The sequence below is a fragment of the Elaeis guineensis genome, chromosome 6 (assembly GCF_000442705.2).
Source record: "Elaeis guineensis isolate ETL-2024a chromosome 6, EG11, whole genome shotgun sequence".
In the NCBI taxonomy this organism is placed as follows: domain Eukaryota; kingdom Viridiplantae; phylum Streptophyta; class Magnoliopsida; order Arecales; family Arecaceae; genus Elaeis; species Elaeis guineensis.
In genome coordinates, this window is record NC_025998.2 from 61,503,063 (window position 1) to 61,530,568 (window position 27,506).

Below are 27,506 nucleotides of genomic sequence, written 5' to 3' on the forward strand. Positions count from 1 at the left end.
TTTGATCACCTTATCAAAATGCATGTTCCAACTCCGAGAAGCTTGCTTCAGTCCATAAATAGATCTCTGAAGCTTGCACACCTTGGACTCATCTGTGGATGTAAACCCCTCAAGTTGTATCATATACACCTCTTCAATCAGCTCTCCATTCAGGAAAGCTGTCTTTACATCCATCTGCCAGATCTCATAATCCAAATGGACAGCTATTGCAAGCATTATCCGAATGGATTTGAGCATTGCCACAGGGAAAAACATCTTGTCATAGTCAATACCATAACATTGACGATACCCCTTGGCGACCAGACGGGCTTTATAGGTCTCCACCTTTCCGTCTGCGCCCCTCTTCCTTTTGAAGATCCATTTACACCTAATGGGTTTAACCCCTTCAGGTGGGTCAACCAATGTCCATACATCGTTGACCTTCATGGACTCTATTTTGGATTTCATGGCTTCAAGCCATTTCTCAAAATCAAGTCTCTGCATTGCATCCATATAGGTGATCAGATCCTCACTATTCTCATCAAGTTCGATGGGATCACCATCTCGGACCAAGAAATCATAGTATTTGTCCGGCTGACGCGGTACTCTACCGGATCGTCTTAATGGTGCAGGTATATTGGGCTCCGAATCTGATCTAATCATATCCGACTCAGGTTCAGCTATTGGTGTCGGTCCTTCAATCTGTTGAACTTCATCAAGTTCAACCTTAGAGGCAACGGTTCCTTCACCAAGGAACTCCTTTTCTAAAAAGATTGCCTTAATGCTGACGAACACCTTTTGTTCATCAGCATGGTAGAAAAAATATCCTTTTGTCTCTTTAGGGTACCCTATGAATGAGCATTTGTCAGACCTAGGTCCAAGTTTGTCTGTGACTAATCGTTTGACATAGGCCGGGTACCCCCAGACCCTAAGGTGTGAAAGTGCTGGCTTACGTCCCGTCCATATCTCATATGGAGTCTTAATTACAGACTTACTTGGAACCCTATTTAACAGATAATAGGCTGATTCGAGTGCATATCCCCAGAAGGATATCGGCAAGCTAGCAAAACCCATCATGGATCGAACCATGTCTAACAGAGTTCGATTCCTCCTTTCAGACACACCATTATGCTGTGGTGTTCCTGGAGGAGTCCATTAGGAGAGAATCCCATTCTCTCCTAGATATGTGAGAAACTCACTAGAAAGGTATTCTCCTCCTCGATCAGATCGAAGAGTTTTAATACTCTTCCCAGTTTGTATTTCTACTTCACTTCGGAATCGTTTGAACATTTTAAATGAATCTGACTTATGTTTCATCAGATAGACATATCCATATCTGGATAGGTCATCCGTGAAAGTTATGAAGTAGAAATATTCACCTCTAGCACTTGTGCTCATGGGCCCACATACATCAGTATGTATTAGGTCCAAGAGCTCAGTAGCTCTCTCACCTTTTCAAGTAAAAGGTGACTTGGTCATTTTACCAAGAAGACAGAACTCACAAGTTGGAAGTGATTCACAATCACTGACTTCGAGGATTCCCTCTTGAGTCAACCTGTTTATTCTGTTCTTGTTTATATGACCTAGCCTACAGTGCCATAAGTAGATATCTGACACACTATCTAATCTAGGGTGCTTGCCAATAGAATAGACTCTTATCAGGCTTGATCTTTTTGGTCTGACCCTGTACAGATGTCCCAGCCTGAACTTGCACCTTCTTCACTTTCTTCTTCTTGTTCTTCTTCCCTTTCTCAAAAGGTCGAGAACCAGAAGATGAACCTCCCACTAAGTTTACTGACTCCTTGTGAAGTTGGTGATCCTTCTCAAAGTTCTGAAGCAACCCCAGTAACTCGTGGTAGTTTACTTCAGGCTTTGTCATTCTATAATGAGTGAGGAATGGGAGATAAGACTTGGGCAGCGAGTTCAATATTGCATCTTTCCCAAGCTGCTCATGCAAGGGAAAGCCAAGCTTGCTCAATCATTCCATCAGCTCGATCATGTGCAATACATGATCAGTGACAGAGGCACCATCCTGTATTTTGGCGTTGAAGATGGCACAACTAGTCTTGTGCCTCTCCATGTCATCGGGTGTGCCAAAGGCATCCTCCAACACTTGAAGCATGTCCTTTGGCTGAGCCATCTCGAATCTACGACTGAACTCATCGCTCATGGTAGCCAGCATGGTACAGCACACCGTGGTCCGGTCACTGAGCCACTTCTGGTAAGGTCTCTGACTGTTCTACGTGTATTGACAGCTGGCTCCTCAGGTGCAGGATCCATTATCAAATATAGGATCCGTTCATGCTCCAGGACTATCTTCAACTTTCGGTATCAGCTACCGAAGTTGGGTCCCACCAACTTATCATTGTCCAACAATGATCAGAGCGATAGGGAAGTGGCCATATTTGCACAAAGGAGAACCATAACCTAATTAGTAATTGATTCATTAAACCTAAAGATTTGGACTTTAATCAAAAGGATTCTCCCACTATTTTATTCGAATTGGTAGTCTCTACCTCCAATTCGAGGAATTACCCTAATTCCTTAGTGGGTACTAGAATCCACTTAGACTGCACACAAGCCCAACTTTAGTTGGCCAACCCATGTACATCTAAGGGTAGGTTCATAACCAATTGTTTCTCTAAATAATTTTTAGTAATTTTAATTTTGCCCCAAAAATCTAATCAATAGGCTTTGGCCTCCACTGTAAGGATCCGGTTAGGTCCAACCATTAACATGATCATACTTGGTGTATCTAACCAACGAATGATTAAGCCCAACTTTGGTTGGCTCACCTAACCACCATTAGAGAGACACTTCCAAGTCGTCATATGATGAGTGATAATTCCATTAGTCAACAAGCACCAGGCCTTTGGGTCTGCAATGATTATTGAGTTAATGGACTCATTATCAAACACCTTAATGGGAGGCTATGACTCAGTTATCTCCATACTTTGTCATTTTAAGGACCTAATAATTTTAGAGGATTTAAATAATTTAGAGGATGAGGTCAGATGAACCAGCTTATCATGATCCTCCCACTAGCTTCACCAAGTCAGCTTAAAGGAGACCATTAAAAGGGCTGGTCTAGGAGCACCTAAATCAGTCACACTGATTTACCTAGCTGACATGGGTTAGCTCGAATAGTCAAGTGATCCGATCAAAACATAATTTCACCAAGAGGCCAGGTAAGTTCGATCAGTGGGAGGGTCTGCCAAAGCTTGCCTTAGACACCATCAGAAATGGCCAGGTAAGCGGGCTCCCAATTAAAAACCACCGGTCTGGTTTACCTTAGACACCAACTGGTTTAATTAGTTTCGATTAGATCAACCTAACAGTTCGTGCTAGACCGCTTAGCCAAGAATCAAGTCCATTTGGTTCTCGTTAAAGATATGGACTTGACCAACTACAACTATTGTAATTGGTCTAGAGAATCTTTGACCTAATCTAAGACAACAATTGATTAGATTTAGTCAATTCTCTAATTAAGTCCATCTTTAATCTAACCATAGGTCTAACCCAATTAATGGACCTAATTCCCACTAACCCATTAACCCAATGTGTTATGATTTGTGTCTTAGGTTCTTCAATTCACAATCCTAGAACCTAATCAAACAACTTCTTAATTCTTAATTAAGTTTTGGGCTGAGGGTTGGGTTTGGCTTTTCAAAAAATAATTTTCATATATGTAAAATAATTTTACAATATGATTCTACCAACCATATTGCATTTTTGATTCATAATCAAGATACAAGTGAAATAAACATAAAACTACTTTAGATCTAATCTAAACAGGTTCATGTAATTGAAACAATTTCAACTTTAAATAATTTCTTTGCACAAAAATTATTAACAAAGAGATTTTATTTCAGATTTAAATATCTTTTAAATCTAATAAATCATAAATTTAATCTAGATCATATCTAACAAATTTATGATTAAAGCTAGATCTACACAAACTAGGACAACCTTTGCACTGCAAGGGGTAAACCTTACAGCAGGACAACCTTGCAGTTTGTGATTGATCTAAAATTTTAATTTTAGATTTAATAATTAGATTATAAATTAGATCTAATCTAAGAAATAATCTAAGCATGTATAAATAATCATGTAATAAAGAACCTAGGCTCTGATACCAATTGTAGGAACCAGATCTAGGGTTTCAGGGTTAGATCTTGAAACTTTTTCAAGATCATACAGCGGAAGACTAAAATAAATCAAAATTTATTTTTTAAAATTAGAGAATCCCAAGATCTAAGATTCTATTACATGATTATTATATAGCATTAAATCAAAAATTAAAATATATAAATATATCATGAACTACATGTTGATCATATCAACATGTTTCTATACCACATCTAATGTATGTATTAAACAATAGATCAGATCTATTACCTTGCAAGTTAGATGCTCTAACCTCGCTGATCCGGGTTTAAGGATGATGTTGCAAGCCGCACATGCATCCGGCCTCTAGGAGTCATCCACACGAGCCCACGAATCTCGATCAAAAGTCCTGCTTCAGGAAATCAGCATAGTATGCTAGTACTGCGCTGATCCTTCTTTGATGGTTGATCAGGTGCCTCCTTCTTCTTGATTTGGACTCTTACAAAGATGAAAAGTAAAAGGAGGAGTTTCAGATCTGAGATGTTCTCAGGAAACTCAAGATGGAGGGAGGAAAGATATGAAAATAAAAAACTCTAGAAGAAGACCCTCTTCTTCTTCACATTTTTATCTCTAGACATCCTAACTTGTGTCTTTTATATCTCCACGACCCAAAGGTATTTCTCTTTAATTTTTGGGTGACACAAAGGACTCTCAAATCTATATCTACTCCTAAATTTTCATTAAGAAACTCATTTTATATAGAGAGATATGATAGAGTCCTTGTCTAGGTCAAATACCTAGTCAAGGCTTATCCAAACATGGCAAGTTAAGGGGCACCCAACTCTTGAGCACCTCCTCCATATTTTTGTGCATGGATCACTATCAAAGGGTTCATAATATATACCCTAAAAGCCATGAAAATTTCAAAAAAAAATTGGATAAATTCGGTGCAAAATTGAAAGAGTTTTGGATTTCTAAAACTCTATCTCATAGAATTCGAAATCCAAACTTATTCCTTTTTGATTTGATCCAAACCACCTTCCATGTAAGAAAAAAGAGAGGAGACCTTTTGTGAACATGGGAGAGACCTGGGAGAGGGCTTTTGTCCCACAAAATAAGTGGAGATTGGCATTGAATAAGAAAGAGGGTGTGGGGAAGGCTTATGTGGCGCAAGGTGGAATCCTAGTCTTACTAGGATTCTATCTCATGACTTGTTTTAATTTGGTTTCTCAAACTAAATCAAACCAAAATTAGATAAACATAATTAAAATAGATCTTAACCCAATTAAGAATCTAATTTAATCAGATTAAATTAAATTTAAATCTGATTTAATTTTCTAATCAAATTAGAAATTAGATTGACCCAAGTCCTAGTTGAACTAGGACTAGTTTTTCCTTGCACTTGGCTTATCCAATAAACCAATTGGACTTGATCCAATCAAGCCCAAAATAAATCTAATTAAATTATATTTAATTAGACTTAACCTCAGCCCATTGGCTTAATCAAATTAAGCCAATTAGCAATCGAATTGCTAATCGATCCTCCTGCAATACTTGCACTGGGTTAAATGTCAATCGTATTGATCATTTAACCCTAGAACGATTCTTAATCATTGATCAACCATCCGATCGGATCATGAACTCTAATGTGTGTGACCTAATAGGTCCAAACCTAAGTCAGTAGCACAGAAATAAATTTTTATACCAATTGAGGTGACCATCTAGCAATGATACCCGACGACCGGATAGGTCGAATGTGTAGAACAACATCCTTAGAACCCATGCGGATATAGTTTTCATATAATTCATCCCCTTGACCAAAATGATCATAGGATACCCCAGAGTTCAACTGTCAACTCTGATCAGGTTGTCCACATTGTATTTCAAAATATCAAATCCATCTGATGGATTACCCTGGCCAAGATTTTGCTAAATTGAAATACAGCGACTCATTCTTCTCCAACTCTTGGAGTGGTCAATCCCATCTCGATGATACTCTGACTTTGCAAGTATTTGACTGTTCTCAGAAGCCTTCCATCTCTGAATTAGAAATTCAGTTAGTCCAGTACCAAAGCACAGTGAGTTGCTTGCAAGTCACTGAGGCGATCTCAAGTCTAAGGGACACTTATACCTATATCCCATCAGAGACATTCTCGACAGTAGAATACTCTGGAGTTGGTCACGTTCAATGATGATGTACCCTTACATCTCACCTATATGCCATACCAGTGTCTCCACACTCCTTGGTTAAGAGGACAACCAACCGATATGGCCTACAGCGACCTATGCTCGATAGAAGCTGTCGTCCTTATTAACAGCTTATCATTTGATCGTGAATAGTTTTAAGGACTAATCGATAAATCCTCTCTTTATCGAACTTAAATAGTCTTAAGAACTTCATCATAACAATGGAGTTCATTAGAAGATGAAAGCTTATGATGAAGATGCCAAATATATTTTATTTATTAACAAATCAATTACAATACTTGGTTGCTCAACCGTCAACAGCTTGATGATTGGCTTTTTGGGATACATTTCCCAACATGGAGAAGGGGCTGAAGAGGTTCAGCATGAAAAACTCTAAAACAGGACTTTTGCTTTTTAGGCATGGTATTAATCTTTTCAAGATGATGTGTCCGACCACATCTGAGAAAGTTCAGCGCATGAGTAGGATTTCATATGCCTCAGCCATAGAAAGCCTCATGTATGCTATGCTATGTACTCGATCTGATATTATCCTTGCTGTGAGTATCATGAGCAGGTATCAATCATATCTAGTTAAGGAGCACTAGATAGCTACGAAGAACATCTTTAAGTACTTGAGAAGAACTAAAGATTTGTTCTTGATTTTTGGCGAAAGTTCTGAGTTACTTGTCAAGGGATATACTAACTTAGACTTTATGTCTAATCCTGATGATAGAAAGTCTATGTCAGGATATGTATTCGTGTGCAATGGTGGCATAGTTAGCTGAAAGAGTTTCAAGCAACCCATCATAATGGATTTGACCACAGAGGCTAAGTATGTCACTGCTTTGGATGCTGTAAAGGAAGGCTTCTGGTTCAAGAAGTTCATTACAGAATTTGATATTATGACATCAGATGCCATACTACTTTACTGTGATAGTAATGAAGCCATAGCACTTGTTAAGGAGCTGAGGTCTCATCAAAAATCAAAGTACATCAAGTGGTAGTATCATATCATATGTGACTACCTCAAAAAGAAATATATCGAGATGTGAAGAGTAGACTCCACAGACAACGTGGTAGATCCATTGACAAAGCAATTGAGCCAACCAAAAATGAAAGTCCACCTTGAGAAGATGAGACTTAGATTAGTGGCCAATTGACTTTAGTCTAAGTAGGAGATTGTTAGATATATGTCCTAGAAGCCAATATGGCTGACATATTATAATAAATCTTGAATATAATTTTATACTTTATATATTAATTTGATCAATAAAAGAATAAATTTATTTTTTATTCAAATATAATGTGTCTTTAAATCATTCATGAAATTAACTTTCAATACATATTCTCAAAGTGTTGAAAATTAGAGACATGTATTTAATTCCTAAATGCTTCCAATCATAGGATCATTATGAGGATGGTGATCAATCTGCATAAATCGATATACAGATCACTTCCTTTAGGATAGATGAGTCTTTAATCTATAGTGTAGAGATACTGGATGATGAGTGTGGATAGCTGTTAGAGAATAACTAGTACTAAGCATGATCATATGAGAGATCACTTGGATTTTTATTCAATCGTCAGTGATTGTCTCAATGTTGTAGTTGTGTGAATGATTCTTTAATCTGAGATGGTACTACTGCTCGTAGTGAGATTACTGGAGTTTGACTAATATATAAATATGAGTCTTAATGAGCCCTTGTAGTGGATGTTGGCAATAATTGATCTACTGTAGGAGTAGGATACGCATCAAGATGAGATCTATCGACCTTGATAGAGAGTAGTCCTAGGAGATTTGAGAGGCTAAGTTCGAGAATCTGTGGTCATAATAGTATGATTGATGAAAAAGAGTTTCCATAAAAATCATAATTGAACTTGAGCTGATCGAATCTATCATATGACTGATGTCGAGATTTGATGATTTATCCATGACCTGCCATCTAGTCGAAACCACGATAGAGAGACTGAATCACATGCTATCTATACCTGGAGATTTATTTTAATTCTACTGAATTACCACTACATACTACTAGGTGTCGTTGGTGGATTGTGAGAGCTTATTAGGATTGTTCTTGATCGACAATCTTTAATGATTAGAGTGAAATTATTCCGATCCATTGAAAAGAGTTTCAATGATACTTTGATAGAGATTATTGTATATTTTACTATCAGATAGAATTAAACCATGGGGTCACACAATAAAAGGATTAGGCTTGAAATTAGCAATTGGACTTATAAAGTGTCAATTAAATTTAGAGAAATCCGATTGGATTCAAAGTAACCTTACTAGCACATGGTTGGACCCAATTTTTTTTTTTATGTTTGGATTTTCTATTTGATAAGATAATTTAAATTTAATTACCTACTAATAACCTAAATAAATTAGATTTATTGGACTCCAATTATTGGATGTTTAAGATTTTGGATCAATTGAATTAAGGGTGCAAGTCCTTAATTAATATTCTTTGATAGTTTAGTTGGGGTGCCACCTTGATTGGATCAAGTTGGGTGTGTCCCATCTTTAGAAGGCATGTAGACCCTTTATGGGGTGTCCCTTGGGTGTACTTTAGGGTGTGTTTATGTGGGTGCAAGGGCTCTAAGAGTTGGTGCCTAAAAGGATTCCTAAAGGAAGTTGAATAACTTAAGTTATTAGGAAACCTAATGTAAGTAGGACTTGTATTATGAGATTGAATAGGATTCAATCCTTATGGTTATTTAAAGAGACCTCACCTAAGGTTTCTAGGCATCCAAACTAGCAGCCCACACTGAAGGAGGAAAACTGCTTTTCCTCGTAGGATCTTCCAGATTTCATCAAATCTGGAGCAGAATAATTTTAAAAAAAAAATTATCCTACATATATTTCAGATCTAAGTCTCTAGATCTAATTTTTATATCTAATATTAAATCTAAAATAAATCTAAAAGGGATGAGGAAACAAGTAATACCTCAAGGATAATCTGATTATCCTGTAGATGATCTCTGCATAGTCTGAGGTTCTGATGTAGCCACGCAAGCACCTGGCCTCTATCGATATCCACTTGGGTAGGACCTGGAATGTCTTCTCCTCACGAATCTATGCTCCAAAAATTAGATCTAAATTTGATTAGGAAGATCTTCAAAAGTCTTCCTGAAGTTGGAGCAGCAGCCTGTCGAAGAAGTCCTGCAGCCTTCTGTTCCAGGCATCACCATGCCTTGGATCTTTGCCAGATGGACGTCCAACTATTTGAACATGAAAAGGGGAGGAAGGAGAGCAGGGAGGATATGGAGAAGAGGGGATGGGGCAGCAGCTATTGGGTTTTGTGCATAAAATAACTTCTACCTCGAAACCCTAGGCGTAGCAGAGTTTATATAGACCTTGTATGCTGCGTAGTGCCACATCATTCAACCAATCAAAAAATTCTAATAAATTTTGAAAAAATTCTGATGGGTGGAGTGATGTCATCTGATCATATCAGATAAGAATCCCACCTTATCTCCAAAAGATGGTGCCAACATTGGATAAGTACAAATAGAGGTGGCACCCAAGAGTTTAAATTGATCAAGACTCTCCAATCCTTATCCACTTGGGGTGCCCACTTTAATCCAATTTGGCTCACACCATAATCTGATTATGGTACCCAATTTGATGTGGCTTGGCTTGTGGACACTCCATAAAAATCCTCCAATGAGCCCTCTTCAGTTTAAGACCCATATGTCAACTTTTGATAGATGTCCTAAAATGAATTTGGCAGGTGCTAGGAATTAGCAGGTATTGTCTTAAATTCATCTCATAAATTAAGACAAGCCTTTTCTGAGCTGGACATGCTTCATTTAGATTGAGAAAAATCTTTCCAAGGTTCTCTGGATGAGTCAAATCATATTTGGCTCAGTAAAGATAGAAAAGATTACACGAGGAGAAAGTTAGGCTCAATCGTGTGCTAGCACGATTTCCTTGAACCTAATTGGATCTTATCCAAATCAATTGGGTTAGCCCAATTGATGACATCCAGATCCTAACCCTTATTTGTGCAACATAGTTAGGTTTAATTCTGTATGGTAATGAGATATGTTGTGATCTCATCATCGACATCATTGAAACTCCTTTTGATGGACTAGAACTCTTCTGATTCAGACAATTAGAATGATCGATCATCAATATCATTCTAATTGCTCTCAAAATCCACTAGTGACACCTAATAGTATGTGGTGGTAACCCATTAGAATTGAAGATGAACCTCTCGGTGCAGCTACCTGTGTGATTGAGTTCCTCTATCATGAGTCCCGACTGAATTAGGGTTAAGGTGAACTCGTCAAATCCAACATCAGTCATATGAATCAATCGATCGATCCGAGTCCGATGTGAAACCTTAATGAAAAACTCTTTTCTATTTTTTTCACTCTGCCATGGACATGGGCTTAAGGACTCAATCTTTCAATTATCATAGGACTACTCCTCTCATCTACTAAGGTTGATAGATCCCATCTTGGTGCGACCTAGTTCCTATAATGAAAATGCTACAGCCAACATACACCTCAGGGTTCTAAATGGCTAGGAGATCGAGTTATGGTATAGTCAAACTATAACACACTCAAGGTGAACTGTCGATGCACCTCAGGTAAAAGAACTAGACACACAACTGCAGTATCGAGCTAGTCATCGACGAGAAGCTAGACTTCCTTATGACTGCTCGATATGGTCACGCTCAGTACTCTCATTCTCAATGAATATCTGTACTCTCACTTTGGTGTCTCCACACTGTAGACTCAAGACACATCTACCCTAAAAAAGTGATCGTACACCAACCTTTCAGATCAATCACCATCCTCGTGATGATCCTATGGTCAGGAGCTGTTTATGAGTTAGTTATGTAAATTCAAGCCTTAAATTTTCAACTCTTAAAAATATGAATTGATATTCCTACTAACTCAAAGGATATATCACAGACACAATGTACACAATGTAATAGAAGAATAACCCATTTATTGATTTATAGTTAAAATTATAAATTTATCCTTAGATTTGTACAGGAATGTATCAGCCAATTTGGCATCTAGGACACACATCTAACACACACGCCATAAAGGAATCCCCCATGCCCTCTCTTCTCCTCTCCCTCTTCACACCTACAAGGGCCTTGGGTGCCCACCTCCTTTGCTGATTTCTAGTCCCTGATAGCAGCTTAAATCAAGAAGAGAAAGGCAAAAGAAGAAGAGAAGAAGAAGATCAAGAAAAGACATCAAAGAGTTGATAGTGATCCAGACTTCGTTCAGATACGCAGGCTGAATTTTTTTAGAGAAAAAAATTTAATCTTAAGAGGGCTGTTCCAGACTGATCTTGAGTGGATACCCATAGAGATTGGGCACTTATGCAGCTAAGAGAGAGCCTCTTCTCTTTCAGATCTAGATTTGAAGAAAAAAATTATGAAACAAGTATGTGATTCGATCACATGTTAAATTTCAGCATATGTTCAATTTCAACATATGAAGTAGATTCTTGTGATTTATATTTTTATGCATGCATGATATAGATTAAAAATATTTTAATCTACTATTCTGCTGTGGTGTTTAGAAAATAAAATTTTGAAACACACATGCATGCCCCTACAAACGAATTCCAACACTTTATTCTAAGAATATAGGATGCTTCCCTTAGGTCTTTCATGGAGAATTCTTTGGACAACCATCTTTTGACCATGGTCAACATGAAAATATCATTCACAATGAGGAAAATATCATCTACGTACAATATGAAAAATATTATTGTGCTCCCACTGATCTTTTTATAAACACAAGGTTCCTCTTCATTTTTGATGAAATCAAATGATTTAATCGCATCATCAAAATGATAATTCTAACTTCGAGAAGCTTGCTTTAATCTGTATATGGACCTTTGTAACTTGCAGACTCTGTGATCACCATAACCAGATGTGAAACCTAAAAGCTGCTCCATATATATATCTTTCTCAAGATATCCATTCAGAAAAGCAGTTTTCACGTCCAACTGCCAGATTTCATAATCATAATAAGCTACAACAGTAAGCAGAGTGCGGATGGATTTCAGCATAGCTACGGATGAGAAGGTTCTTGATGGTTAATGCCCTCACGCTAGCTATAACATTTTGCCACAAGCTTAGCTTTATAGATCTCTACCTTATCATCGGTACCTTTTTTTTTTTTATAGATCCATTTACACCCAATGGGTATAATATTCTCAGGTAGATCCACTAAAGTCCATACTTGATTCAAGTACATCGAGTCCATTTTTAACTTCATTGCATCTAGTCATTTCTCGAAATCGATGTCACACATCACCTCGTCAAAGGTATTAGGATCATCACTATGACACCTATCTCTCATAAAAAATATTTCTTTACTTTCTCTATAAGCATACCTATGTACCTTTCAAGAGATCAGAAAATCCTGCTAGATCTACGAGGTGGTAGAGGAACGTAAACTACTAGCTCATGAATAATGGGTTCCTGAGGATCTATAGCTCTTTGCTCTTCAGAGACCTTCTTTTCGAGCTCAACTAACCTCCCACTACCACCATTTTGTATAAATTATTTTTCTAAAAATATGACATTCTGACTCACAATCACATTGTGATCTTATGAAAAGTAGTAGTATCTCATAAATTCTTTTGGATATCCTATAAAATGAATTATTACAAATCTATCTTCTAGTTTATCAGCCATCTGTCTGTTGACATAGACCGGACATCCCTAATTCTTAAGATAATCTAGAATTGGCTTCTTACCATACCATATCTCATAAGGTATGGTAAGAATGGATTTTGATGGAACTCTATTCAACAGGTGAATGGTGGTTAATAAGGCATGTCCCCAAAGATATAAGAGTAGATCAGTGAAGCTCATCATGGATCTGAAGAAAAAATCGGCTTTTTCCTTGTAGGATCTTCCAGATCTAATGAGATCTGGGGTGGAATATTTCAAAAAAAATTATCCTACAATATTTTAGATCTAAGATCTATTAGATCTAATTCTTATTATCTGATATTAAATCTAAAATTAAATCTAAAATTATGAGGAATAGAGAAATACCTCTAGAGTAACTAGATTATCCTGTAGATGATCACAGCAATATCCAAGGTTCTAAAATAGCCATGTAGTCGCCTGGCCTCTACCGGTATCCACTCAAATAGGATCTGAATCATCTTCTTCTCATGAATTTTTGCTCCAAAAATTAGATCTGGATCTGATCTGAAAGATCTTCAAAAGATCTTCTGAAGCTGGAGCAGCAGCTTCTCGATAAATCTCTGCAGCCTTCTAATCAGGAAGCCACCATGCCTTGGACAAGCACCAGATGGATGCCCAACCTCTTAAACATGAAGAGGGGAGGGAGAGAAGCAGAGGGGGCATGGAGAAGTGGAGAGATTTCAAGCTTTTGCTGGGTATTGAGTAGAGTCTCTAAACCCAAGGTGCAGACAGGGTTTAAATAGACCGTGCTGCGCCATGCAGTGCCACATCATTCGACCAATCAAAAAATTTCAATTAATTCTGAAAAAATTTTGGTTGTTGGAATGATATCATCTGATCATATCAGATAAAAAATCCCCACAATCCCTCCTACTGTTGGCACCAACACTGGATAAGCACAGTGAGATTGGCACCCCACAGTCCAAGTTGATCAAGGGATCAAAGTCCTCATCTCATGGGACTCTATCCTTATCCACTTGGGGCGCACGCCATATCTGATTATAGCACCCACTTTGAGGGTAAAATTAGTAGGTGGACACTCTGCAAAAACTCTCCAATGACCTCTTGCCAAGTGGCCTTCAGTCCAAGGTCCATGGGTCAATGTTTGACCAATATCCTAAAATAAAAATGGCAGGTGACAGGAATTAGCAGGTGTTGTCTTAAATTCATCTCATGAATTAAGACAAATCCTTTCTAAGCTGGACTGACTCCAGTCAGACTGTGAGAAACTTTTTCAAGATTCTCTGGGTGAGTCAAATCACATTTGACTCAGTTGAGATAGAAAAGATTACACGAGGAGAAAGTTAGGCTCAATCGTGTGCTAGCATAATTTCCTTGAACCTAATTGGATCTAATCCAAACTAGGCTAGCTCAATTGATGACATCCAGATCCTAACTCTTGTTTGTGTGATCCAGTTAGGTTCATTTTCGTATGGTAATGAGACATGTTGTGATCTCATCATCGACATCATCGAAACTCCTTTCGATGGATCAGAACTCTTCTGATTCAGACAATTAGAATGATCGATCATCAAGATCATTCTAATTGCTCTCAAAATCCACCAGTGATATCTAGCAGTATATGGTGGCAACCCATCAAAAATGAAGACAAATCTCTCGGTGCAGCTACCTGTGTGATTGAGTTCCTCTATCATGAGTCCTGACTGAATTAAGGTTAAGGTGAACTCATCAAACCCAACATCAGTCATATGAATCAATCGATTGATCCAAGTCCGATGTGAAACCTTAATGAAAATTCTTTTTCATTATTTCACTCTGCCATGGCCATGGGCTTAAGGACTCAATCTTTCGATCATCATAGGACTACTCCTCTTATCTACCGAGGTTGATAGATCCCATCTTGGTGCAATTTGATTTCTACAATAAATATGCTACAGCCAACATACACCTCAGGGTTCCGAATGGCTAGGAGATCGAGTTATGGTGTAGTCAAACTATAACACACTCAAGGTGAACTGTCAATGTATCTCAGGTCGAAGAACTAGACACACAGCTGCAGCATCGAGCTAGTCATCGATGAGAAGGTAGACTTCCTTATGATTGCTCAAGGTGGTCATGCTCAGTACTCTCGTTCTCAATGAATACCTGTACTCTTACTCTGGTATCTTCACACCATAGACTTAAGATACATCTATCTTAAAAAATCGATCGTACACCAACCTTTCGGATCGATCACCATCCTCGTGATGATCTATGGTCAGGAGCTGTTTATGAGTTAGTTATGTAAATTCATGCCTTAAATTTTTAACTCTTGAAAATATGAATTAACATTCCTACTAACTCAAAGGATGTATCAAAGATATAATGTACACAATGTGATAGTAAAATAACCCTTTTATTCATTTATAGTCAAAATTATAAATTTATCCTTACATTTGTATAGGAATGTGTCAATCAATCTGGCATCTAGGGCACACATCTAACAGGATCTCACCATATCTAATAGGATCCTATTCCTCTTTTTGGTGTTGAAAAATATGTCCCAAAGCCAATCGTTAGACGCTTATGCTCATCTTGTAAACTATATATAAATTTTTATTAATAGAAGTTATTTAGTATTTTCATTACAAATTGACCATCTTTGAACTCCTGTATTGTAATGAAGTCTTTAGGACTATATATATTAATCGATAAAGAAGGATTTATCATTATGTCCTTAAAATTATTCATGACTAAATCATACGCTATTACTAGGACGATAGTGATATCAAGTGTAGGTCATTATGTGCTATATGAGTTGGTTGTCCTCTTAATCAAAGAGTGTAGAGATATTATTATGGCATGCAGATGGAATGTAGGAGTACATTCGCATCGAACGTGACCATGTGCTGAGCACTCTGCTGTCAAGAGTAGCTTGTGAAGGATATGGATATAAGTGTCCCTTCGATCTGAGACCACTACGGTAACTTAAAAGCAACTCACTATACTTTAGTATCGAACTATCTGAGTTTCTAACTTAGTGATGGAAGGATACTAGGTGCAGTCAAGTACTTATCAAGTCGGTGTATGAGTCAAGATGGAATTAACCCCTCTGAATTGGTAGGAGATATGCATCAGTGTATTTCAATTTAGCAAAACTTTAGTCAGGATAATCCATGAGATGGATTTAAAAAGTTAAAATATAATGTGGTCAACTTAATTAGGGTTGATAGTTAAATCCTAAGTCATCTTGAGCATTTGGATCAAAGGGATAAATTATATGGTAACCATACGCCAGTAGGTTCTAGAAGTTGCTTTGCAACACTTTGACCCATCCGATCGTCGAGTCATCATTGCTAGATGGTTATATAAATTGATATAGAAAGTTATTTCTATACTACTGACTTAGGTTCAAACCTATGGAGTCACACGTATTAGAAGATTTGGTCAGATCTGATGGCTGAAAAGTCAATTGGATTGTGACTCTAGTGAAGAGTCCTACTTGGACTAGGACTCTGTGGGTAAATCCCATTGGAATTGAAACTCTATCATTTATTGAGAATTAATTAGTAATTAGATTACTAATTGACTCAATTTGATTGAGTAAATAGCTTTGGATCAAGTCTAATTGAATTAGATTTAGTTCGACTCAGATTGGGATTGATATGATCAAACCTGATTACAAAAAAAATTTGATCCTGATTTGATCAGGATTTGGACTCGGCTAATTTCTAATTGGATTAGAAATTTGATAAGATATTTAAATTTTTAATTAGATTAGATTCATTTCTATCAGTGGTTTCAATCTAAATTTAATTTGGATTAGAATTGAATTAGAAATGAAGAGTCCAAGTCAGACTAGGACTCCATCCTTATCTTTTGTGCCACATCTGAATCCATGCTAATTTCTCCACACCTAATTGGATTTGGATTGTGATTTTTGGCATCATGAGAGAGAATCCAACAAGAGTAGTCGAGTATAGCTAATGAGTCATAATATTATCTCTTGTCTAATTCGAATGCGATCTAAATTAGAGATAAGATGCAGAATAGGAAAGGAATTTTTTGTATATAGTATATTGTTGGAGTCATATTATTTTTTTTATTATTTTTAGTAAGGAATAATTTGGTATGTAAGACTCTAAATTTCTTCTCCACATCTTAAAGATTTTTTTAGAATTTTTGGGGATGTGAAAAAGGGGTTTTGGCATTGATTCATGGCATCCTTTCTTGAAAAGTCCTAATTCCTAGTCTATAAAAAAGGGACCCCTCTCTTGGACATCCCATGATCAATTCTCTTGTAGATTTTTTATTTTTAGAGCCTCTTCTCCTTCTCCTCTCTTTTTTCTCCAGATCCTCTATTATTTTGGAGTGTCCAAGGTGCTTATAGAAGAAGGAAGAGGTCAGCTATTTGCAGACTAGCATCTTTGAGCCCCTGATCTGTGCCAGTCTTCGCATGGATTTTTCTATGGAGGTCAGATGACTTCGTGTAACTATGAGTGATCTAAAAAATACTCTCTCCAATTGTTGGATCAGAAGAGATCAAGATTAAAATTTATTTGGTAATGATCTCTAATTTATTTTGATTCCTATGGTAGATCTAATAGTTAGATCTAGAATTTCAGCATCAATGAGATCGATGTGATTTTTATTTTCAGATCTAAAGTATATATTTTTTATATTAAAAATTTTGATATAGTAGAATAAGCTTATATCTTATACATATAATTAAGATTAAATTTTTTAATCTATTATTTTCACTGTACAAAAATTTTTAATTATATGTATTGCACTACCATAATTTTCCTTCCACTAATATCAGAGTCAGGTTGTTTTGATATGAATTAATATGACTTTAGATCATATTTTTTATTATTAGATTTAATTATTTATGATTTATATTATATCTAAATTAGTTTATTTTTACATCTAATTATTATTTATTCAGATTAGATATTCTGAGTAGCAAAGTACTGGGATTGGGTAATCACCAGGCCATCCGGTCATAGGAACAAGTAGGGTTTTATGATCCTCTCCTCTCATTTAATGGGGTGCTCTTCATGATGTGTATGGATGCCACTGTAAGGTCTCATAAAGAAGAAAGTGAAAAGAGAAAACTTACTTTCTTGTAAAACCTTAGATCTTGAAACCCTAGGTGTTGTTGTATGTGATGCAAGTTGCGAAGATAGTTAGTTACATCTAATCTTGTTTAGTCAAAAATATTTTGATCTAAAATCATAAAAAGTTTAGATTTGATCTAGATTTTATGACTTGATGTAAAAAGTTTATATGAAAAATTATTTTCGCAACCTTAACTATGTTGGTGCAAAACTTAATTGAGAATTAAGTATCAAGCTGATTGGATCTAGAATTATGATTTAGATCTAATGACATTACATAAAACATGGGACATAGATTAGCTCAAATTAAGTCCTTTTCTTTAATTGGGTTAGACCTAAGATTAGAATCAAAGAATTTATTGACCATATAGAGAAATTGATTAAGTCTAACCAAATATTGAATTAGATTAATTAGGTTTCTCTAGTACAATAGTTATAGATGGTCAAGTCCATGTCTTTGATTAGACCAAATGGACCTTGATTGTGGCTCAGTGGTTGAATCCAAATCATTAGGTTGGTCAAATCAAAACTAGTTAGCTAATTGGTGTCTAAAGTAAGTTTGCATTTCGATCGATAATTTTTAATTGGGAGTGGCTTATTTGGCCATTTTGATGGTGTCTAAGGCAAGCTTAGCTGACCCTCCCATCAATTTCACTTACCTGATCAATTTGGTGAATTAGATTTTGATTAGATCGCTAAGTGATTCGAGTTAGTCCATGCCATTAAGGTTGATCAGTGTGATCGATCTAGGTGCCTGTTCAATCAGCATGACCTAACCTGATTCAGTGACTTGCTGAAGTCAGTGAGAAGATTTGGTCTACTGATTAATCTTTTCTTCTCTTCTCTCTTCTCTAAATCAATTAAATCCTCTAAATTATTAGGTCTTTAAAATGAGCTGGTTATATTCATAACTAGATCATAGCCTCTCATTAAGGTGAGTGATAATGGGTCCATTATTTCTGTTGTCATTGCAGGCACCATCCGTCTGATGTTCTCTCTGAATGATGGAATTATCATTCATCATATGATGACCCTGATGAACTATCTGATGATGGTTTGGTTGACCGAGCCATCCTCAGGCCTGATCACTCATTAGGTAGAATCACTGAGTAGGTTCATGTTAATAGTTTGACCTAACCAAAACTTTCTGTGGAGGCCCATCACCTACTAAAATAAAATCTGGAGCTAAATTAAATACTAGAAGTTATTTGGAGAAATAATTGATTGAGAACTTACTCATAGATACATATGGATTGATCGAGCCATCCTCGGGCCTATATATAGTCCGTGTGGATTCTAGTACCCACTAAAAAATTAAGGTAATTTCTTAAATTAGAGATAGAGGCTACCAATTCGTATAAAATAGTGGAAGGACCTTTAGACAAAAGTCCAAGTCTTTAGGATTAATAAATTCATATACTAATTAGGTTTTGTTCTTTCTTTGTGTGTGTAGATATGGCCTCAAACTTGTCACTCCGATCACTGTTGGATAGTGAGAAGCTTACTGGATCGAATTTTGATAATTGATATCAAAAATTAAAGATTATCTTCGAGCACGAGTGGATCTTTTATGTGATAACAGATTCGACACCTGAGGAGCCTGCTCCTAACACCGAAGGAGCAATCTGAGACACTTATTTTAAGTGGCTTAATGACTGCACTATGGTTCGTTGCATCATGCGGGCCTCCATGAACGATGAGTTCAGTCGAAAGTTTGAAGAAGCTTAGCTAGAGAAAATGCTTCAAATATTGAGGGATTCGTTTGGTACTCCTGACGACATTGAGTGGCACAAGACCAGTTGCACCATTTTCAATGTCCAAATGAGGGAGGGTGCATTTGTTATCGATCATGTATTGTACATGATTGAGTAGATTAAAAAATTGAGCAAACTCAGCTTCCCTTTGCATGAACAATTAGGAAAGGATGCGATCCTGAACTCTCTACCCAAGTACTACCTGTTGTTTCTCAGTCATTTCATAATGACGAAGCCTATAGTCAACTACCATAGTCTACTGGGATTGCTACAGACTTTTGAGAAAGATCACCAGCTCCATAAGGAGATAGTGAATCTAGTGGGAGGATCTTCTTCAGATAGTCATCATCCCTTTAAGAAAGAAGAAAAGAAGAAGAATAAGAAGGTGCCTGGTGCTCGGAGTCAGTCCCAAAAACCCAAGTTCAAGGCTGATCAAAGTCAGATAGAGTGCTTCTTTTGCAAGAAACAAGATCACTGAAAGAGAAATTATCCTCAATATATCGCTTCCCTTGATCCGAACAGGTCAAAGAAGAAGAAGCACTACAAGAAAATAGCCTTTTTGCGATGATATTCTTTATGATGAAAATCTTTTCATTATAAATAAAACTATTTATGATGTAATATAATTTTCATCAATAAAAAAATATTTATGATGATTTTATTATTTTGTCACCAATAAAGAATATTAGCGATGAAAAATAGAGTTTCATCATAAATAAATATTTATTTTTGATTATTTTTTTATCATAAATAATAAAATTTTATTTAAATTTCAAATATCTAAATATTAGCAACAAAAATATTTTTATCATAAGTAATTTAAATTTTTATGATGAAAAATACTTTTCCATCATAAATAACCTTTATTTATGACTAAAAATTTTTATCACTAATATATGAGGAGAAATAAAAAATTTAAAATATCAAATATTATAGATTATTTATGACATAACTTTTTATTATAAATAATTTAATTATTTGTGATGAAAATACTATTTATGTCGCAAATAAGCCTTATTAACGATGAAACTACTCATCGTTAATATTTAAAAATATTAAAAAATTTAAAAATTTAAAAATTAAAAATTATTTAGGATGAAAAAAAATACATCATAGATAAAAAAATTATTTATGATCAAAAATAATTTTTTCATTGCCAAACATTGATCATTTATGATAAAAATTTTTGTCGCTAATATGTGAAAAATAAAAAAATTTAAAAATTCAAAAGGTAAGTTATTTATGACTAATAAAAATATTACATCACTAATAATTAATTATTTATGATAAACTACCTTCATCATAAATAACTAAAAAAACTAAAAATTTAAATATTATAAAATTTTTACGATGAAAACTTTACATTGTAAATAATCAACTATTTGCAATGGAAATTTTATTTTCCATCAAAAAAATATTATTTATTTATGATAAATATTTTTCATTGCTAATATGTGAAAAATAAAAAAAAATTAATTTTCAAAAATGATAGAATTAGGAACGTAAAAAATTTTCATCATAAATCATTAAGCACATTTGTGATGGAAGAAGATTTTTTTATCACTAATAAATTTATTTTAAAAATTTAAAAATAAAAAATAATTTGTGATAAAATTTTTTTGTTGTAAATAATCCATTATTTGCGATGCTAAGTTGAATAACCATCACAAAATCATTGCTTATTTACGACATATGCCTTTCATCACCAATATTTAAAAAATAAAAAAAATTAAAATTTTAAAAACTAGACTATTAGCAATGGAATAAAAAATTTCTATCGCTACTGAGTTTTTTAAGGATGAAAAGTTTTATCACTAATATTTTAAAAATTAAAATTTCAAAAATTTTAAAAAACTTTTCTATTAAAGGATGTTTAGATATATTATAGTAAATTTTTTTATATTTATAAAAATAAATATTAGATAGTTTTTAAAAAATAATATGTACATAAGAAAAGTACATAGAATATTAAGATGAATATGTAGTAATATAAGAAAAAAATAAAATTAAAAAAATATTGAAAAATTCTTATTTTTTTAACAAAGACTTAATTGATTTCAATTTAGGATCTATTTGAATAGTTGGATCCGAAATATTATGGAACTTAAAAATTAGTCTTAGACAATGATAAAATAGGACAAGCTTAGCTTATAATTCTGTATATTTGGTGGTTGGCTCATGCATCTCATAGAATTTTAGGCCCAACTATCTAAACAAATGCTTAATTGGATTCAAAGTTGCAAGCCACAAGCACATGCTGGTCACTTCAAGGTCTAGATGGGATCATCCAACCCACATGCATCCGATTATATACAATTTAAAATACTAAAGATCTAATCAAAATTTTAACCTAAAAAATCTCAAACTGATGACTTGGTTCTCTGTCCAATTCATGGTTCTGAAGCCTAAAAAATCTCAACATTAAGCATAAACAACAGAACAAGCAGCCAAGCTAAACAATACTATCCCTGATAAGGTTTTAATTAATAGTAGGCATGGTCGATTAAGGTGGAGCTATATTATGGAAGATGGCAGCATCATTACTCCAAAAGGACAATAATGTCTGAAAATTACCTTCTGCTGCCAATGTTCTTGAACAGCAAGGCTAAATACTAAAAAAAGAGTTTTACATTTATAATTGCTTTATTTTATCCATCTCTATCTTATCAATAATGTAAAATTTGGGGATCTCAAACTGTATGCTTTAATATTTTTTCTCAAAACTTTTAAATATTCTCATATCTGTCGACCATTAGAACCATTTGAAATTGCAACAATATTTTAAAAATAAAAAAAAAAGAAAAAAATTAATATAATTTTTTTTTAAAAATGAAAATTTCTTTTTCAGTAATTATTAGCATTGAAAAAGACTTTCCATCACTAATAATGTAATTAACGATGAAAATTTATCACCGTAAATAACTTTTTTGTTGGGAAAACTTTTTTATCGAAAAATATTTTGGCAGAAAATATTAGCGATGGAAAGTTTCCATCGTTAAAAATTTATTAACGATGATACCTATGATTTCGTCGCAAATAATATTTTTGGGTGGGGAATAATTTTTTCAGCAAAAAAAAATTTTTTTTGGTGGAAACTATTAGCGACGAAAAATATTTACATTGTCAATAACATTATTAGCGATGAAAAATATTTTTTTATTATAAATTATTTTTTATTTAAATTATTAGCGATGAAAATTTGTTATTAGTGATGAAAATTTTTATCACTAATACATCGCATCCCGTCAAGTCCCATCTGGAACCCATTTTCTTCTTCGATGCCCCCCACTATGCTTTAGTGCACTCCCCCCCCCCACGTCCCCCTCTCTGCTCTGCCCCCTCTCCTGGCCATCGAGTTCACCGCCGTCGCCATCCTCGATCACCGTCGTCGTTGCAGTCATGTCCGTCGATAAGGTAAGCTTTCTTTGTTTTTTTTGGGGGGGTTCTGAGGCCATCGGTGGGCTGTCGGGGATGGGGGAGACATCGATGAGGATGGGTCGGGTTGGTGGGGATGGGGCTGAGCCGGCGGTGCCTGCATCCACCGTCGGTAATCCATCTTTATTTTTTTTAGTTCTTTTGTCGGGCCATCGGGCTGTATGGACGGTGCCGGGGCCCGATCAGGCCAGCATGGATGGGTGCACTGGGTCAGACGGGTGTGGATGGGCCGGGGCCGGTGGCCATGGGGATGAGGATGGGTGGGCTAGGGCCGATGGGCATGGGGATGGGGACGGGTGGGCTGGGGTGGATGGGTGGGTCGGGTCGGGGTGGCGTGAACGGGGTCGGGCTGGCGGAGACGAGGCTGAGGTGGGATGGTGGGGATGGGACCGGGGCTGGACCGAGTCAAGGTGGGTCGGGCCAGGTCAAAGTGGGTCAGGTCAGGCTGGGTCCGAGCAGGGTCAGTTCTGGGTTGGGCCGTGGCCTGCGAGGATGGGTCCAGGTCGGGCTGAGGCCAGTAGGGATGGGGCCGGGCCGGCATGGACGGGGACGAGGTGGGCTAGGTCGGGTCGGGCTGACATGGAGGGGGATGCATATTATTTGATTAATTATATTTATTGCATATTATTTTTTACTGTTACTACTGAAATTATTTAATTATTTGATTAATTATTTTTTTCACTAGCACAATGCACATTACTGTTACTTATTATAATTTAGTTATTTTATGTGCTATTTTGTATGCTACTAAAATTATAAATATAAAAAGTATTTCTATTTTAGAGAAAACTCTATTAAAATTTTTGATGAAAAAATTTCAATACGAAGTTATTCTTTTTTGATAAATTATAAATCTATCTTCGAATGCATGTTCAAAGATGGTAGTTAAATTGTATTGAGCCATAGATTCTCATTCAAGAATTGATCTTCATCGAGATCGAATCTTGGATGTCCCATATTCGGATTTTTTGAAAAAGTAATAATATTATTGTTGTTAATAGTTGATATTTTATTTTATTTTATGGTATTCAATAATTATCTATCCATTATTCTCTGGATATATGGTAGATAGGGTATGTAGGCACCATATCCACATCGTATACTTGGAGAACCATGGGGAGATGCTGCTAAAATTTTTACAAAAATAAGATAAAATATTCACAAATAACAATAATAAGATTATTACTTTTCTGAAAGGGATAGGACCACATCTGTTAGTAATGATTTGAAATGGATAGGATCATGCATTTTTATTTCATTAAATTGATGTAATATATTTTCTGTGTTATTGTTCAGCCTTTATTTTTAATATGTATTGTTTTGTATAAAGTGATCCGGATCTAGATTCGGATCGATATTTTGGCTGAAATTCAGAATGAGATTCAGTTTGAAATTTGGATAGGGATCCAAAATACCACTGAACTTTTTTTTGGTTGTTAATGATTTTATACTTGTTGTTAGATGGGATATCAATAAAAGTTGGATGAATGCTAAAGATATTTTTTTACCTGAATATTGAAAAGGAGTTCAAGATTTTATTAAGTTTACACGGCATAAGGCTGACAGTGCTAGTCGGATAAAGTATCCATATAAGAGACGTGTCAATTTGGTATATCATCACATAACACTTATTGAGGAACATCTGTTATAATATGGTATGGATAAGAAGTATACTTGTTGGATATGGCATAGGGAGGGTGATCCGAATGAAGTGGTGTGCGACAATGATGATACTGAAGATGATAGTGATACTGGTGGACCTATCGAACATAGTGGTATAGGAGAATTATTAGATAATTTACATCAAGGTGTTTGTTCAAATGTATGCATAAGTACTACTACATCTAAAAGTAATTCTGATCATGAACATAATATCTGGCTTGAGAAAAAAGGGATTTTTGAACAGTTTGCAAAGCTTGTAAGGGATGTACGAGAGCCACTCTATCTAAATTGTATAAAATTTTTTTAAGTTTGAGTTGTTGATAAAATTATTTCATATTAAAATCATGAACTGATGGAGTCAGAAGATAGATGACGATGTTCGTGTTTATAGTCTACCTTGGAGGTTGAGGCACCTTCACTGATCTCAATTGCCGCACTGGCTCCACTGTCAGAGGATCCCAATGAGATGGGTCCCAGTGAGGTGGGTCCCAGTGGTATTGTTATATTTTTTATATAATAAAATTTGATTCTTTTATTTGGATCATACTAATGATTTATTTATTATTGTTTCAGGCCAGTCTTCATTGGTAGTGAGGTGAGAGCGAGGTCCATCGAAGAACCTCGCTCTAGAGCATTGGAGATGCGAGCATCAAGGATAGCGTCTCCAAATCGAGATACCAGCTGGCTACATCAGACCTATTAGAGGATGGTGCGAGCCATGGTAGACTGAGCTGGGCATCATATGTCGTAATTATGCCCCTGTGATGCTCTTCAATTGGCATCACGTTCTACCAGCTCAGAGAGAAGTTTTCTACACCCACTTATAGGTAAATAAATTACATTATGAATATTAATTTGCATAGTATTCTTCTAATATTTGTTATTGGTAGGGTGTATTCGACATCATTGATTTTGAGGAGGATCATGTGAGGTGAGCCATCGATACTCATCTATCCTTGCATTTCAAGGATTATCGCCATCACATGCATCAGCATTGGTACTGGGTGGTGCATGATCATGGAGAGGAGGCAGCATGGCAGCAGTCCTATGACAGCATCACCATAGACGATTGGACTGCCATATGCCGGCGGTACGAAGATCCGGCATATCAGGTTACACATCTAAACTTTTTTTTTTAGAGTTTAATGACTGAATCATTTATTCTTAAATTAAATTTATTATCTGCTAATTTGACTGGTAATTTTATAGAGATGATGTGTCCAGAATGCGACAAATCGGGTGAGATAGATCGTGCCACATTATGGAGGTTCGAGATCATTCGCTCTTCATATGGAGCACATGGTAGGTAATTTTTAATTTTAATTAGCATATAATTTTTTAATTATTTAATTTTTTTTAATTAATTCTCAAATTACAGAGAGATGCTGAGAGTGACGAGCTTCTTGGTAGGATCGATATCTACCAACGGACCAACCAGCGATGGTCTGGAGAGTGGATGATGGAGAGTCAGGAGCTCTTTGTAAGTTTTTTTAATTATTTTTTTATTCACAATCTGATTTTTATTAAAAAATTAAAATAATTTTAATTTTAATTTTTAGAATCGTATGATAGACATGAGATCCCAGCCTATCCTAAGGGCTCGATCGCACCCATAGATGATGAGATCTGTGATCAGGTGCTCGATACGAAACCCTATTATGTTAGAGGACTAGGGTATGAGATCACTGCTCTCTCATCTTCATGCTCATCTAGGGCTGATATCCATTCTGCATGCGAGGCTCAGCTGACAGAGGTGTAAAGGCAAGCTATCGAGGATCAATAGCAGGCTGTCATAGATCGACAGCAGGCTGAGCATCGAGCTCAAAAGTTGGTTGCACATGTTGACAAGTATCAGCAGCTCCAGATCCAGATGATGGAGCAGATAGAGTAGATGGAGCAGACGATACAGCTGATGAGGCAGCAGCAAATCAGTCTGAGCTCCGTCGAGCGCTCTCCATCCCCAGCTCATTCTCTAGATGTCGATATTTGATGGCTTATTGATATTTTTTTTTATTTTTAAATCTTTTATAATTTTAATTTAATATAATAAAATAATAAAATTTATTTATCAATTTATTATGTAAATTTTTTATTTTAATTTTTTAAATTTATAAAAAATATTATACATAAAAATTAAAAATATATATTCATAATTTTTTTTAAAAAAATATGACTAAATTATTGGCAATAAAATTATTCATGATGAAAGATTCATCACCAAAAATATTTTACTAATACAATTTAATTTTTTAATAAATATATAATTAATAGTGATGAAAAAATTTCATCATAAATAATTATTAGCAACATAAATTTTCATCTTAAATTGAATTATTTATGATGTAATTTTTTATCACTATCATTATTCAATTTTGTTCCTAAAATTTTTTTTTATTAAATTAATAGCGATGAAATTTTTTCATTGCAAAAAATATTTTTTAGGATGTAAACTTTTAGTCGCTAAAACTTTGAAATTAATAGCGATGAAAATATTTTCATCGCTATTAATTTTTTATTTATTAGTAATGGTATAATTCATCATAAATATCTTTTTTTATGATTAAATTTTTTTATCTTTAATTTTTAATGATGAAAATATTCATCATAAATATCTTTTATTAGTG